The 12,836-nt window shown below is 43.4% G+C and overlaps 7 pseudogenes; all 7 read left to right on the top strand.

Moving 5' to 3' along the window:
• Positions 1-825: 825 nt before the first annotated feature.
• Positions 826-1,089, top strand: LOC130334147 (U2 spliceosomal RNA; annotated as a pseudogene).
• A 1,465-nt stretch (positions 1,090-2,554) lies between these two features.
• On the top strand, positions 2,555-2,818 carry LOC130334146 (U2 spliceosomal RNA; annotated as a pseudogene).
• Positions 2,819-4,285: 1,467 nt separating this feature from the next.
• Positions 4,286-4,549, top strand: LOC130334145 (U2 spliceosomal RNA; annotated as a pseudogene).
• A 1,491-nt stretch (positions 4,550-6,040) lies between these two features.
• LOC130334093 (U2 spliceosomal RNA) lies at positions 6,041-6,305 on the top strand (annotated as a pseudogene).
• A 1,482-nt stretch (positions 6,306-7,787) lies between these two features.
• Positions 7,788-8,051, top strand: LOC130334144 (U2 spliceosomal RNA; annotated as a pseudogene).
• A 1,479-nt stretch (positions 8,052-9,530) lies between these two features.
• Positions 9,531-9,794, top strand: LOC130334143 (U2 spliceosomal RNA; annotated as a pseudogene).
• Positions 9,795-11,292: 1,498 nt separating this feature from the next.
• LOC130334142 (U2 spliceosomal RNA) lies at positions 11,293-11,556 on the top strand (annotated as a pseudogene).
• Positions 11,557-12,836: the final 1,280 nt, after the last annotated feature.

The raw sequence follows: 12,836 nt of genomic DNA, 5'->3' as shown, positions 1-12,836 counted from the left end.
TGAGTGAGAACAAATGAGTTAAAGCAAGTGAGTGAGAGAGATCGAATGAATGAAAGTCTGAATGACAGAAAGAAAAAAGGATGAAGAAAGAAGCATGAAGAAAAAAAAATGTATATGGAGTTGCTGACATGAGTGCAATCTACAAAGCCGTTGAGGCTGATCCTCATGGGAGGATTATTGCACCAGGACCCTTAGCACTTTTAAAATGCCATTCAATGCCACGGGCTAGATGTAAACTGCAGATGACCATGTTGTGGTAGTTACCATGGATACCCAAGTGATGTGTGAGCTAACACATAGGCCCAACAGATTCCAAGAAGGCCAGAATCACCAGCGGCACCACCATCGATTGTCAGGTCACCCGGATTCAGCAAATACCAGAGTCCAAAATGATGCAGGTTTATACTGTTAATTTTCAGTTTATCGTTACAGTTGGTGTTATTCCATGTCGGAAGGGACGCAGCTACAGCCAGTGGGGTAACTAGAGACAGGCAGGCAGCTATGTGCAACAAAGGTAGGCGTGTTGTTTTCATATGCAGATCTGAAATATTGTCTTATATGCAAGAGGAGGAGTGATGGGGGTTCAGGCAAAAGCCAGGCTATGGATTGCATTGCTAAATGCTCCATCAGAGTGCAATGGTCGCCTGTCCTTTTTTTAAGTGATGATGTGGGTTTAGCCTGTGCTGTATGTATGTATGGGTGGCTGACTGCCACCCACCCAGAAAGTGTATGGGAGGCTGGTTGGCTGCCAGCCTTCCTTCCATTCCTATGAGTAATGTGAGTGCTCATGAAGGGGACATGGTTGGGTCCACCCCTTTCCCGGTTATCCCCTCTAGGCCTTTTGGCTTAGATCAAGTGTAAAAAAAGAAAGGATCTTGCGACAGATCGCATCCTGAGGCACGTTTTTTTTTGTGTGAATACTTGCACTTGGGTGACTTGTGAGCACATACTGATACATACGTTCCCTATCTGGGGACCATAAATTAAATGGATTTTTGAGAAAGGGAGCTGATTTGGAAGCTTGCTTCTGTCGCCCTATGCATTGACCCGATGTGGCAGTATCTTCGGGTAGTGAACAGTGCACCACCCCATTCCAGTGTTAAACAAGAAAGATTCTCATTTAATCCTCCGTGGGTGAGAATTTGAGTTTGAGAATTGGAGACCAAAATGATGAGTTGCACTGACTGGTTTATGAACGTCTATTCATTTAGCGTTTTAATGACCATGTTTGCACACTGATTGGTGTAAAAAAATAAAATAAAACTAAATAATAATAATCTAGCACACCTGTGCAGGTTTGACATGACATGACAGGTAGCTGTCTTGTGGGTGGTGCTGAATCCTGTTAAATGACATGAGGGTCTCATGCCTATACACAAGGGTGTGTCATTGCTGTTGTTTGACCATGCATTGGTTTCTGTGGTCAGTGAATGATAAAAACAAAATTTACCATCCATTGATGGATGGGAAATCCGCCATGAGGCATTTGTTTTTAGAAACTGCTGCTCACAACCAATGTTGCAATGGAGTGTCTCCATCTGCTGGTGGTATTGGAAAGGCATTAGTGCTATGACAGGGTCTGAAGAAGAAGAAGAAGAAGAAGAAGAAGAAGAAGAAGAAGACGGAAAAAAATATATATAAAAAGAAAAAGAGAGAGAGAGAGAGAGACTGACTTAGTGAGCGAGTGAGTGAGAGAGTGAGAGTGAGTGAGAGTGAATGAGTGAGTGAGTGAGTGAGAACAAATGAGTTAAAGCAAGTGAGTGAGAGAGATCGAATGAATGAAAGTCTGAATGACAGAAAGAAAAAAGGATGAAGAAAGAAGCATGAAGAAAAAAAAATGTATATGGAGTTGCTGACATGAGTGCAATCTACAAAGCCGTTGAGGCTGATCCTCATGGGAGGATTATTGCACCAGGACCCTTAGCACTTTTAAAATGCCATTCAATGCCACGGGCTAGATGTAAACTGCAGATGACCATGTTGTGGTAGTTACCATGGATACCCAAGTGATGTGTGAGCTAACACATAGGCCCAACAGATTCCAAGAAGGCCAGAATCACCAGCGGCACCACCATCGATTGTCAGGTCACCCGGATTCAGCAAATACCAGAGTCCAAAATGATGCAGGTTTATACTGTTAATTTTCAGTTTATCGTTACAGTTGGTGTTATTCCATGTCGGAAGGGACGCAGCTACAGCCAGTGGGGTAACTAGAGACAGGCAGGCAGCTATGTGCAACAAAGGTAGGCGTGTTGTTTTCATATGCAGATCTGAAATATTGTCTTATATGCAAGAGGAGGAGTGATGGGGGTTCAGGCAAAAGCCAGGCTATGGATTGCATTGCTAAATGCTCCATCAGAGTGCAATGGTCGCCTGTCCTTTTTTTAAGTGATGATGTGGGTTTAGCCTGTGCTGTATGTATGTATGGGTGGCTGACTGCCACCCACCCAGAAAGTGTATGGGAGGCTGGTTGGCTGCCAGCCTTCCTTCCATTCCTATGAGTAATGTGAGTGCTCATGAAGGGGACATGGTTGGGTCCACCCCTTTCCCGGTTATCCCCTCTAGGCCTTTTGGCTTAGATCAAGTGTAAAAAAAGAAAGGATCTTGCGACAGATCGCATCCTGAGGCACGTTTTTTTTTGTGTGAATACTTGCACTTGGGTGACTTGTGAGCACATACTGATACATACGTTCCCTATCTGGGGACCATAAATTAAATGGATTTTTGAGAAAGGGAGCTGATTTGGAAGCTTGCTTCTGTCGCCCTATGCATTGACCCGATGTGGCAGTATCTTCGGGTAGTGAACAGTGCACCACCCCATTCCAGTGTTAAACAAGAAAGATTCTCATTTAATCCTCCGTGGGTGAGAATTTGAGTTTGAGAATTGGAGACCAAAATGATGAGTTGCACTGACTGGTTTATGAACGTCTATTCATTTAGCGTTTTAATGACCATGTTTGCACACTGATTGGTGTAAAAAAATAAAATAAAACTAAATAATAATAATCTAGCACACCTGTGCAGGTTTGACATGACATGACAGGTAGCTGTCTTGTGGGTGGTGCTGAATCCTGTTAAATGACATGAGGGTCTCATGCCTATACACAAGGGTGTGTCATTGCTGTTGCTTGACCATGCATTGGTTTCTGTGGTCAGTGAATGATAAAAACAAAATTTACCATCCATTGATGGATGGGAAATCCGCCATGAGGCATTTGTTTTTAGAAACTGCTGCTCACAACCAATGTTGCAATGGAGTGTCTCCATCTGCTGGTGGTATTGGAAAGGCATTAGTGCTATGACAGGGTCTGAAGAAGAAGAAGAAGAAGAAGACGGAAAAAAATATATATAAAAAGAAAAAGAGAGAGAGAGAGACTGACTTAGTGAGCGAGTGAGTGAGAGAGTGAGAGTGAGTGAGAGTGAATGAGTGAGTGAGTGATTGAGTGAGTGAGTGAGTGAGTGAGTGAGAACAAATGAGTTAAAGCAAGTGAGTGAGAGAGATCGAATGAATGAAAGTCTGAATGACAGAAAGAAAAAAGGATGAAGAAAGAAGCATGAAGAAAAAAAAATGTATATGGAGTTGCTGACATGAGTGCAATCTACAAAGCCGTTGAGGCTGATCCTCATGGGAGGATTATTGCACCAGGACCCTTAGCACTTTTAAAATGCCATTCAATGCCACGGGCTAGATGTAAACTGCAGATGACCATGTTGTGGTAGTTACCATGGATACCCAAGTGATGTGTGAGCTAACACATAGGCCCAACAGATTCCAAGAAGGCCAGAATCACCAGCGGCACCACCATCGATTGTCAGGTCACCCGGATTCAGCAAATACCAGAGTCCAAAATGATGCAGGTTTATACTGTTAATTTTCAGTTTATCGTTACAGTTGGTGTTATTCCATGTCGGAAGGGACGCAGCTACAGCCAGTGGGGTAACTAGAGACAGGCAGGCAGCTATGTGCAACAAAGGTAGGCGTGTTGTTTTCATATGCAGATCTGAAATATTGTCTTATATGCAAGAGGAGGAGTGATGGGGGTTCAGGCAAAAGCCAGGCTATGGATTGCATTGCTAAATGCTCCATCAGAGTGCAATGGTCGCCTGTCCTTTTTTTAAGTGATGATGTGGGTTTAGCCTGTGCTGTATGTATGTATGGGTGGCTGACTGCCACCCACCCAGAAAGTGTATGGGAGGCTGGTTGGCTGCCAGCCTTCCTTCCATTCCTATGAGTAATGTGAGTGCTCATGAAGGGGACATGGTTGGGTCCACCCCTTTCCCGGTTATCCCCTCTAGGCCTTTTGGCTTAGATCAAGTGTAAAAAAAGAAAGGATCTTGCGACAGATCGCATCCTGAGGCACGTTTTTTTTTGTGTGAATACTTGCACTTGGGTGACTTGTGAGCACATACTGATACATACGTTCCCTATCTGGGGACCATAAATTAAATGGATTTTTGAGAAAGGGAGCTGATTTGGAAGCTTGCTTCTGTCGCCCTATGCATTGACCCGATGTGGCAGTATCTTCGGGTAGTGAACAGTGCACCACCCCATTCCAGTGTTAAACAAGAAAGATTCTCATTTAATCCTCCGTGGGTGAGAATTTGAGTTTGAGAATTGGAGACCAAAATGATGAGTTGCACTGACTGGTTTATGAACGTCTATTCATTTAGCGTTTTAATGACCATGTTTGCACACTGATTGGTGTAAAAAAATAAAATAAAACTAAATAATAATAATCTAGCACACCTGTGCAGGTTTGACATGACATGACAGGTAGCTGTCTTGTGGGTGGTGCTGAATCCTGTTAAATGACATGAGGGTCTCATGCCTATACACAAGGGTGTGTCATTGCTGTTGTTTGACCATGCATTGGTTTCTGTGGTCAGTGAATGATAAAAACAAAATTTACCATCCATTGATGGATGGGAAATCCGCCATGAGGCATTTGTTTTTAGAAACTGCTGCTCACAACCAATGTTGCAATGGAGTGTCTCCATCTGCTGGTGGTATTGGAAAGGCATTAGTGCTATGACAGGGTCTGAAGAAGAAGAAGAAGAAGAAGAAGAAGAAGAAGAAGAAGAAGAAGACGGAAAAAAATATATATAAAAAGAAAAAGAGAGAGAGAGAGAGAGACTGACTTAGTGAGCGAGTGAGTGAGAGAGTGAGAGTGAGTGAGAGTGAATGAGTGAGTGAGTGATTGAGTGAGTGAGTGAGTGAGTGAGAACAAATGAGTTAAAGCAAGTGAGTGAGAGAGATCGAATGAATGAAAGTCTGAATGACAGAAAGAAAAAAGGATGAAGAAAGAAGCATGAAGAAAAAAAAATGTATATGGAGTTGCTGACATGAGTGCAATCTACAAAGCCGTTGAGGCTGATCCTCATGGGAGGATTATTGCACCAGGACCCTTAGCACTTTTAAAATGCCATTCAATGCCACGGGCTAGATGTAAACTGCAGATGACCATGTTGTGGTAGTTACCATGGATACCCAAGTGATGTGTGAGCTAACACATAGGCCCAACAGATTCCAAGAAGGCCAGAATCACCAGCGGCACCACCATCGATTGTCAGGTCACCCGGATTCAGCAAATACCAGAGTCCAAAATGATGCAGGTTTATACTGTTAATTTTCAGTTTATCGTTACAGTTGGTGTTATTCCATGTCGGAAGGGACGCAGCTACAGCCAGTGGGGTAACTAGAGACAGGCAGGCAGCTATGTGCAACAAAGGTAGGCGTGTTGTTTTCATATGCAGATCTGAAATATTGTCTTATATGCAAGAGGAGGAGTGATGGGGGTTCAGGCAAAAGCCAGGCTATGGATTGCATTGCTAAATGCTCCATCAGAGTGCAATGGTCGCCTGTCCTTTTTTTAAGTGATGATGTGGGTTTAGCCTGTGCTGTATGTATGTATGGGTGGCTGACTGCCACCCACCCAGAAAGTGTATGGGAGGCTGGTTGGCTGCCAGCCTTCCTTCCATTCCTATGAGTAATGTGAGTGCTCATGAAGGGGACATGGTTGGGTCCACCCCTTTCCCGGTTATCCCCTCTAGGCCTTTTGGCTTAGATCAAGTGTAAAAAAAGAAAGGATCTTGCGACAGATCGCATCCTGAGGCACGTTTTTTTTTTGTGTGAATACTTGCACTTGGGTGACTTGTGAGCACATACTGATACATACGTTCCCTATCTGGGGACCATAAATTAAATGGATTTTTGAGAAAGGGAGCTGATTTGGAAGCTTGCTTCTGTCGCCCTATGCATTGACCCGATGTGGCAGTATCTTCGGGTAGTGAACAGTGCACCACCCCATTCCAGTGTTAAACAAGAAAGATTCTCATTTAATCCTCCGTGGGTGAGAATTTGAGTTTGAGAATTGGAGACCAAAATGATGAGTTGCACTGACTGGTTTATGAACGTCTATTCATTTAGCGTTTTAATGACCATGTTTGCACACTGATTGGTGTAAAAAAATAAAATAAAACTAAATAATAATAATCTAGCACACCTGTGCAGGTTTGACATGACATGACAGGTAGCTGTCTTGTGGGTGGTGCTGAATCCTGTTAAATGACATGAGGGTCTCATGCCTATACACAAGGGTGTGTCATTGCTGTTGCTTGACCATGCATTGGTTTCTGTGGTCAGTGAATGATAAAAACAAAATTTACCATCCATTGATGGATGGGAAATCCGCCATGAGGCATTTGTTTTTAGAAACTGCTGCTCACAACCAATGTTGCAATGGAGTGTCTCCATCTGCTGGTGGTATTGGAAAGGCATTAGTGCTATGACAGGGTCTGAAGAAGAAGAAGAAGAAGAAGAAGAAGAAGAAGAAGACGGAAAAAAATATATATAAAAAGAAAAAGAGAGAGAGAGAGAGAGACTGACTTAGTGAGCGAGTGAGTGAGAGAGTGAGAGTGAGTGAGAGTGAATGAGTGAGTGAGTGATTGAGTGAGTGAGTGAGTGAGTGAGAACAAATGAGTTAAAGCAAGTGAGTGAGAGAGATCGAATGAATGAAAGTCTGAATGACAGAAAGAAAAAAGGATGAAGAAAGAAGCATGAAGAAAAAAAAATGTATATGGAGTTGCTGACATGAGTGCAATCTACAAAGCCGTTGAGGCTGATCCTCATGGGAGGATTATTGCACCAGGACCCTTAGCACTTTTAAAATGCCATTCAATGCCACGGGCTAGATGTAAACTGCAGATGACCATGTTGTGGTAGTTACCATGGATACCCAAGTGATGTGTGAGCTAACACATAGGCCCAACAGATTCCAAGAAGGCCAGAATCACCAGCGGCACCACCATCGATTGTCAGGTCACCCGGATTCAGCAAATACCAGAGTCCAAAATGATGCAGGTTTATACTGTTAATTTTCAGTTTATCGTTACAGTTGGTGTTATTCCATGTCGGAAGGGACGCAGCTACAGCCAGTGGGGTAACTAGAGACAGGCAGGCAGCTATGTGCAACAAAGGTAGGCGTGTTGTTTTCATATGCAGATCTGAAATATTGTCTTATATGCAAGAGGAGGAGTGATGGGGGTTCAGGCAAAAGCCAGGCTATGGATTGCATTGCTAAATGCTCCATCAGAGTGCAATGGTCGCCTGTCCTTTTTTTAAGTGATGATGTGGGTTTAGCCTGTGCTGTATGTATGTATGGGTGGCTGACTGCCACCCACCCAGAAAGTGTATGGGAGGCTGGTTGGCTGCCAGCCTTCCTTCCATTCCTATGAGTAATGTGAGTGCTCATGAAGGGGACATGGTTGGGTCCACCCCTTTCCCGGTTATCCCCTCTAGGCCTTTTGGCTTAGATCAAGTGTAAAAAAAGAAAGGATCTTGCGACAGATCGCATCCTGAGGCACGTTTTTTTTTGTGTGAATACTTGCACTTGGGTGACTTGTGAGCACATACTGATACATACGTTCCCTATCTGGGGACCATAAATTAAATGGATTTTTGAGAAAGGGAGCTGATTTGGAAGCTTGCTTCTGTCGCCCTATGCATTGACCCGATGTGGCAGTATCTTCGGGTAGTGAACAGTGCACCACCCCATTCCAGTGTTAAACAAGAAAGATTCTCATTTAATCCTCCGTGGGTGAGAATTTGAGTTTGAGAATTGGAGACCAAAATGATGAGTTGCACTGACTGGTTTATGAACGTCTATTCATTTAGCGTTTTAATGACCATGTTTGCACACTGATTGGTGTAAAAAAATAAAATAAAACTAAATAATAATAATCTAGCACACCTGTGCAGGTTTGACATGACATGACAGGTAGCTGTCTTGTGGGTGGTGCTGAATCCTGTTAAATGACATGAGGGTCTCATGCCTATACACAAGGGTGTGTCATTGCTGTTGCTTGACCATGCATTGGTTTCTGTGGTCAGTGAATGATAAAAACAAAATTTACCATCCATTGATGGATGGGAAATCCGCCATGAGGCATTTGTTTTTAGAAACTGCTGCTCACAACCAATGTTGCAATGGAGTGTCTCCATCTGCTGGTGGTATTGGAAAGGCATTAGTGCTATGACAGGGTCTGAAGAAGAAGAAGAAGAAGAAGAAGAAGAAGAAGACGGAAAAAAATATATATAAAAAGAAAAAGAGAGAGAGAGAGAGAGACTGACTTAGTGAGCGAGTGAGTGAGAGAGTGAGAGTGAGTGAGAGTGAATGAGTGAGTGAGTGATTGAGTGAGTGAGTGAGTGAGTGAGAACAAATGAGTTAAAGCAAGTGAGTGAGAGAGATCGAATGAATGAAAGTCTGAATGACAGAAAGAAAAAAGGATGAAGAAAGAAGCATGAAGAAAAAAAAATGTATATGGAGTTGCTGACATGAGTGCAATCTACAAAGCCGTTGAGGCTGATCCTCATGGGAGGATTATTGCACCAGGACCCTTAGCACTTTTAAAATGCCATTCAATGCCACGGGCTAGATGTAAACTGCAGATGACCATGTTGTGGTAGTTACCATGGATACCCAAGTGATGTGTGAGCTAACACATAGGCCCAACAGATTCCAAGAAGGCCAGAATCACCAGCGGCACCACCATCGATTGTCAGGTCACCCGGATTCAGCAAATACCAGAGTCCAAAATGATGCAGGTTTATACTGTTAATTTTCAGTTTATCGTTACAGTTGGTGTTATTCCATGTCGGAAGGGACGCAGCTACAGCCAGTGGGGTAACTAGAGACAGGCAGGCAGCTATGTGCAACAAAGGTAGGCGTGTTGTTTTCATATGCAGATCTGAAATATTGTCTTATATGCAAGAGGAGGAGTGATGGGGGTTCAGGCAAAAGCCAGGCTATGGATTGCATTGCTAAATGCTCCATCAGAGTGCAATGGTCGCCTGTCCTTTTTTTAAGTGATGATGTGGGTTTAGCCTGTGCTGTATGTATGTATGGGTGGCTGACTGCCACCCACCCAGAAAGTGTATGGGAGGCTGGTTGGCTGCCAGCCTTCCTTCCATTCCTATGAGTAATGTGAGTGCTCATGAAGGGGACATGGTTGGGTCCACCCCTTTCCCGGTTATCCCCTCTAGGCCTTTTGGCTTAGATCAAGTGTAAAAAAAGAAAGGATCTTGCGACAGATCGCATCCTGAGGCACGTTTTTTTTTGTGTGAATACTTGCACTTGGGTGACTTGTGAGCACATACTGATACATACGTTCCCTATCTGGGGACCATAAATTAAATGGATTTTTGAGAAAGGGAGCTGATTTGGAAGCTTGCTTCTGTCGCCCTATGCATTGACCCGATGTGGCAGTATCTTCGGGTAGTGAACAGTGCACCACCCCATTCCAGTGTTAAACAAGAAAGATTCTCATTTAATCCTCCGTGGGTGAGAATTTGAGTTTGAGAATTGGAGACCAAAATGATGAGTTGCACTGACTGGTTTATGAACGTCTATTCATTTAGCGTTTTAATGACCATGTTTGCACACTGATTGGTGTAAAAAAATAAAATAAAACTAAATAATAATAATCTAGCACACCTGTGCAGGTTTGACATGACATGACAGGTAGCTGTCTTGTGGGTGGTGCTGAATCCTGTTAAATGACATGAGGGTCTCATGCCTATACACAAGGGTGTGTCATTGCTGTTGCTTGACCATGCATTGGTTTCTGTGGTCAGTGAATGATAAAAACAAAATTTACCATCCATTGATGGATGGGAAATCCGCCATGAGGCATTTGTTTTTAGAAACTGCTGCTCACAACCAATGTTGCAATGGAGTGTCTCCATCTGCTGGTGGTATTGGAAAGGCATTAGTGCTATGACAGGGTCTGAAGAAGAAGAAGAAGAAGAAGAAGAAGAAGAAGAAGAAGAAGAAGAAGACGGAAAAAAATATATATAAAAAGAAAAAGAGAGAGAGAGAGAGAGACTGACTTAGTGAGCGAGTGAGTGAGAGAGTGAGAGTGAGTGAGAGTGAATGAGTGAGTGAGTGATTGAGTGAGTGAGTGAGTGAGTGAGTGAGAACAAATGAGTTAAAGCAAGTGAGTGAGAGAGATCGAATGAATGAAAGTCTGAATGACAGAAAGAAAAAAGGATGAAGAAAGAAGCATGAAGAAAAAAAAATGTATATGGAGTTGCTGACATGAGTGCAATCTACAAAGCCGTTGAGGCTGATCCTCATGGGAGGATTATTGCACCAGGACCCTTAGCACTTTTAAAATGCCATTCAATGCCACGGGCTAGATGTAAACTGCAGATGACCATGTTGTGGTAGTTACCATGGATACCCAAGTGATGTGTGAGCTAACACATAGGCCCAACAGATTCCAAGAAGGCCAGAATCACCAGCGGCACCACCATCGATTGTCAGGTCACCCGGATTCAGCAAATACCAGAGTCCAAAATGATGCAGGTTTATACTGTTAATTTTCAGTTTATCGTTACAGTTGGTGTTATTCCATGTCGGAAGGGACGCAGCTACAGCCAGTGGGGTAACTAGAGACAGGCAGGCAGCTATGTGCAACAAAGGTAGGCGTGTTGTTTTCATATGCAGATCTGAAATATTGTCTTATATGCAAGAGGAGGAGTGATGGGGGTTCAGGCAAAAGCCAGGCTATGGATTGCATTGCTAAATGCTCCATTAGAGTGCAATGGTCGCCTGTCCTTTTTTTAAGTGATGATGTGGGTTTAGCCTGTGCTGTATGTATGTATGGGTGGCTGACTGCCACCCACCCAGAAAGTGTATGGGAGGCTGGTTGGCTGCCAGCCTTCCTTCCATTCCTATGAGTAATGTGAGTGCTCATGAAGGGGACATGGTTGGGTCCACCCCTTTCCCGGTTATCCCCTCTAGGCCTTTTGGCTTAGATCAAGTGTAAAAAAAGAAAGGATCTTGCGACAGATCGCATCCTGAGGCACGTTTTTTTTTGTGTGAATACTTGCACTTGGGTGACTTGTGAGCACATACTGATACATACGTTCCCTATCTGGGGACCATAAATTAAATGGATTTTTGAGAAAGGGAGCTGATTTGGAAGCTTGCTTCTGTCGCCCTATGCATTGACCCGATGTGGCAGTATCTTCGGGTAGTGAACAGTGCACCACCCCATTCCAGTGTTAAACAAGAAAGATTCTCATTTAATCCTCCGTGGGTGAGAATTTGAGTTTGAGAATTGGAGACCAAAATGATGAGTTGCACTGACTGGTTTATGAACGTCTATTCATTTAGCGTTTTAATGACCATGTTTGCACACTGATTGGTGTAAAAAAATAAAATAAAACTAAATAATAATAATCTAGCACACCTGTGCAGGTTTGACATGACATGACAGGTAGCTGTCTTGTGGGTGGTGCTGAATCCTGTTAAATGACATGAGGGTCTCATGCCTATACACAAGGGTGTGTCATTGCTGTTGCTTGACCATGCATTGGTTTCTGTGGTCAGTGAATGATAAAAACAAAATTTACCATCCATTGATGGATGGGAAATCCGCCATGAGGCATTTGTTTTTAGAAACTGCTGCTCACAACCAATGTTGCAATGGAGTGTCTCCATCTGCTGGTGGTATTGGAAAGGCATTAGTGCTATGACAGGGTCTGAAGAAGAAGAAGAAGAAGACGGAAAAAAATATATATAAAAAGAAAAAGAGAGAGAGAGAGAGAGACTGACTTAGTGAGCGAGTGAGTGAGAGAGTGAGAGTGAGTGAGAGTGAATGAGTGAGTGAGTGATTGAGTGAGTGAGTGAGTGAGAACAAATGAGTTAAAGCAAGTGAGTGAGAGAGATCGAATGAATGAAAGTCTGAATGACAGAAAGAAAAAAGGATGAAGAAAGAAGCATGAAGAAAAAAAAATGTATATGGAGTTGCTGACATGAGTGCAATCTACAAAGCCGTTGAGGCTGATCCTCATGGGAGGATTATTGCACCAGGACCCTTAGCACTTTTAAAATGCCATTCAATGCCACGGGCTAGATGTAAACTGCAGATGACCATGTTGTGGTAGTTACCATGGATACCCAAGTGATGTGTGAGCTAACACATAGGCCCAACAGATTCCAAGAAGGCCAGAATCACCAGCGGCACCACCATCGATTGTCAGGTCACCCGGATTCAGCAAATACCAGAGTCCAAAATGATGCAGGTTTATACTGTTAATTTTCAGTTTATCGTTACAGTTGGTGTTATTCCATGTCGGAAGGGACGCAGCTACAGCCAGTGGGGTAACTAGAGACAGGCAGGCAGCTATGTGCAACAAAGGTAGGCGTGTTGTTTTCATATGCAGATCTGAAATATTGTCTTATATGCAAGAGGAGGAGTGATGGGGGTTCAGGCAAAAGCCAGGCTATGGATTGCATTGCTAAATGCTCCATCAGAGTGCAATGGTCGCC

This window comes from Hyla sarda, unplaced genomic scaffold (assembly GCF_029499605.1).
Source record: "Hyla sarda isolate aHylSar1 unplaced genomic scaffold, aHylSar1.hap1 scaffold_428, whole genome shotgun sequence".
Taxonomy (NCBI): Eukaryota; Metazoa; Chordata; class Amphibia; order Anura; family Hylidae; genus Hyla; species Hyla sarda.
This window is presented reverse-complemented; position numbering and strand designations above follow the sequence as displayed.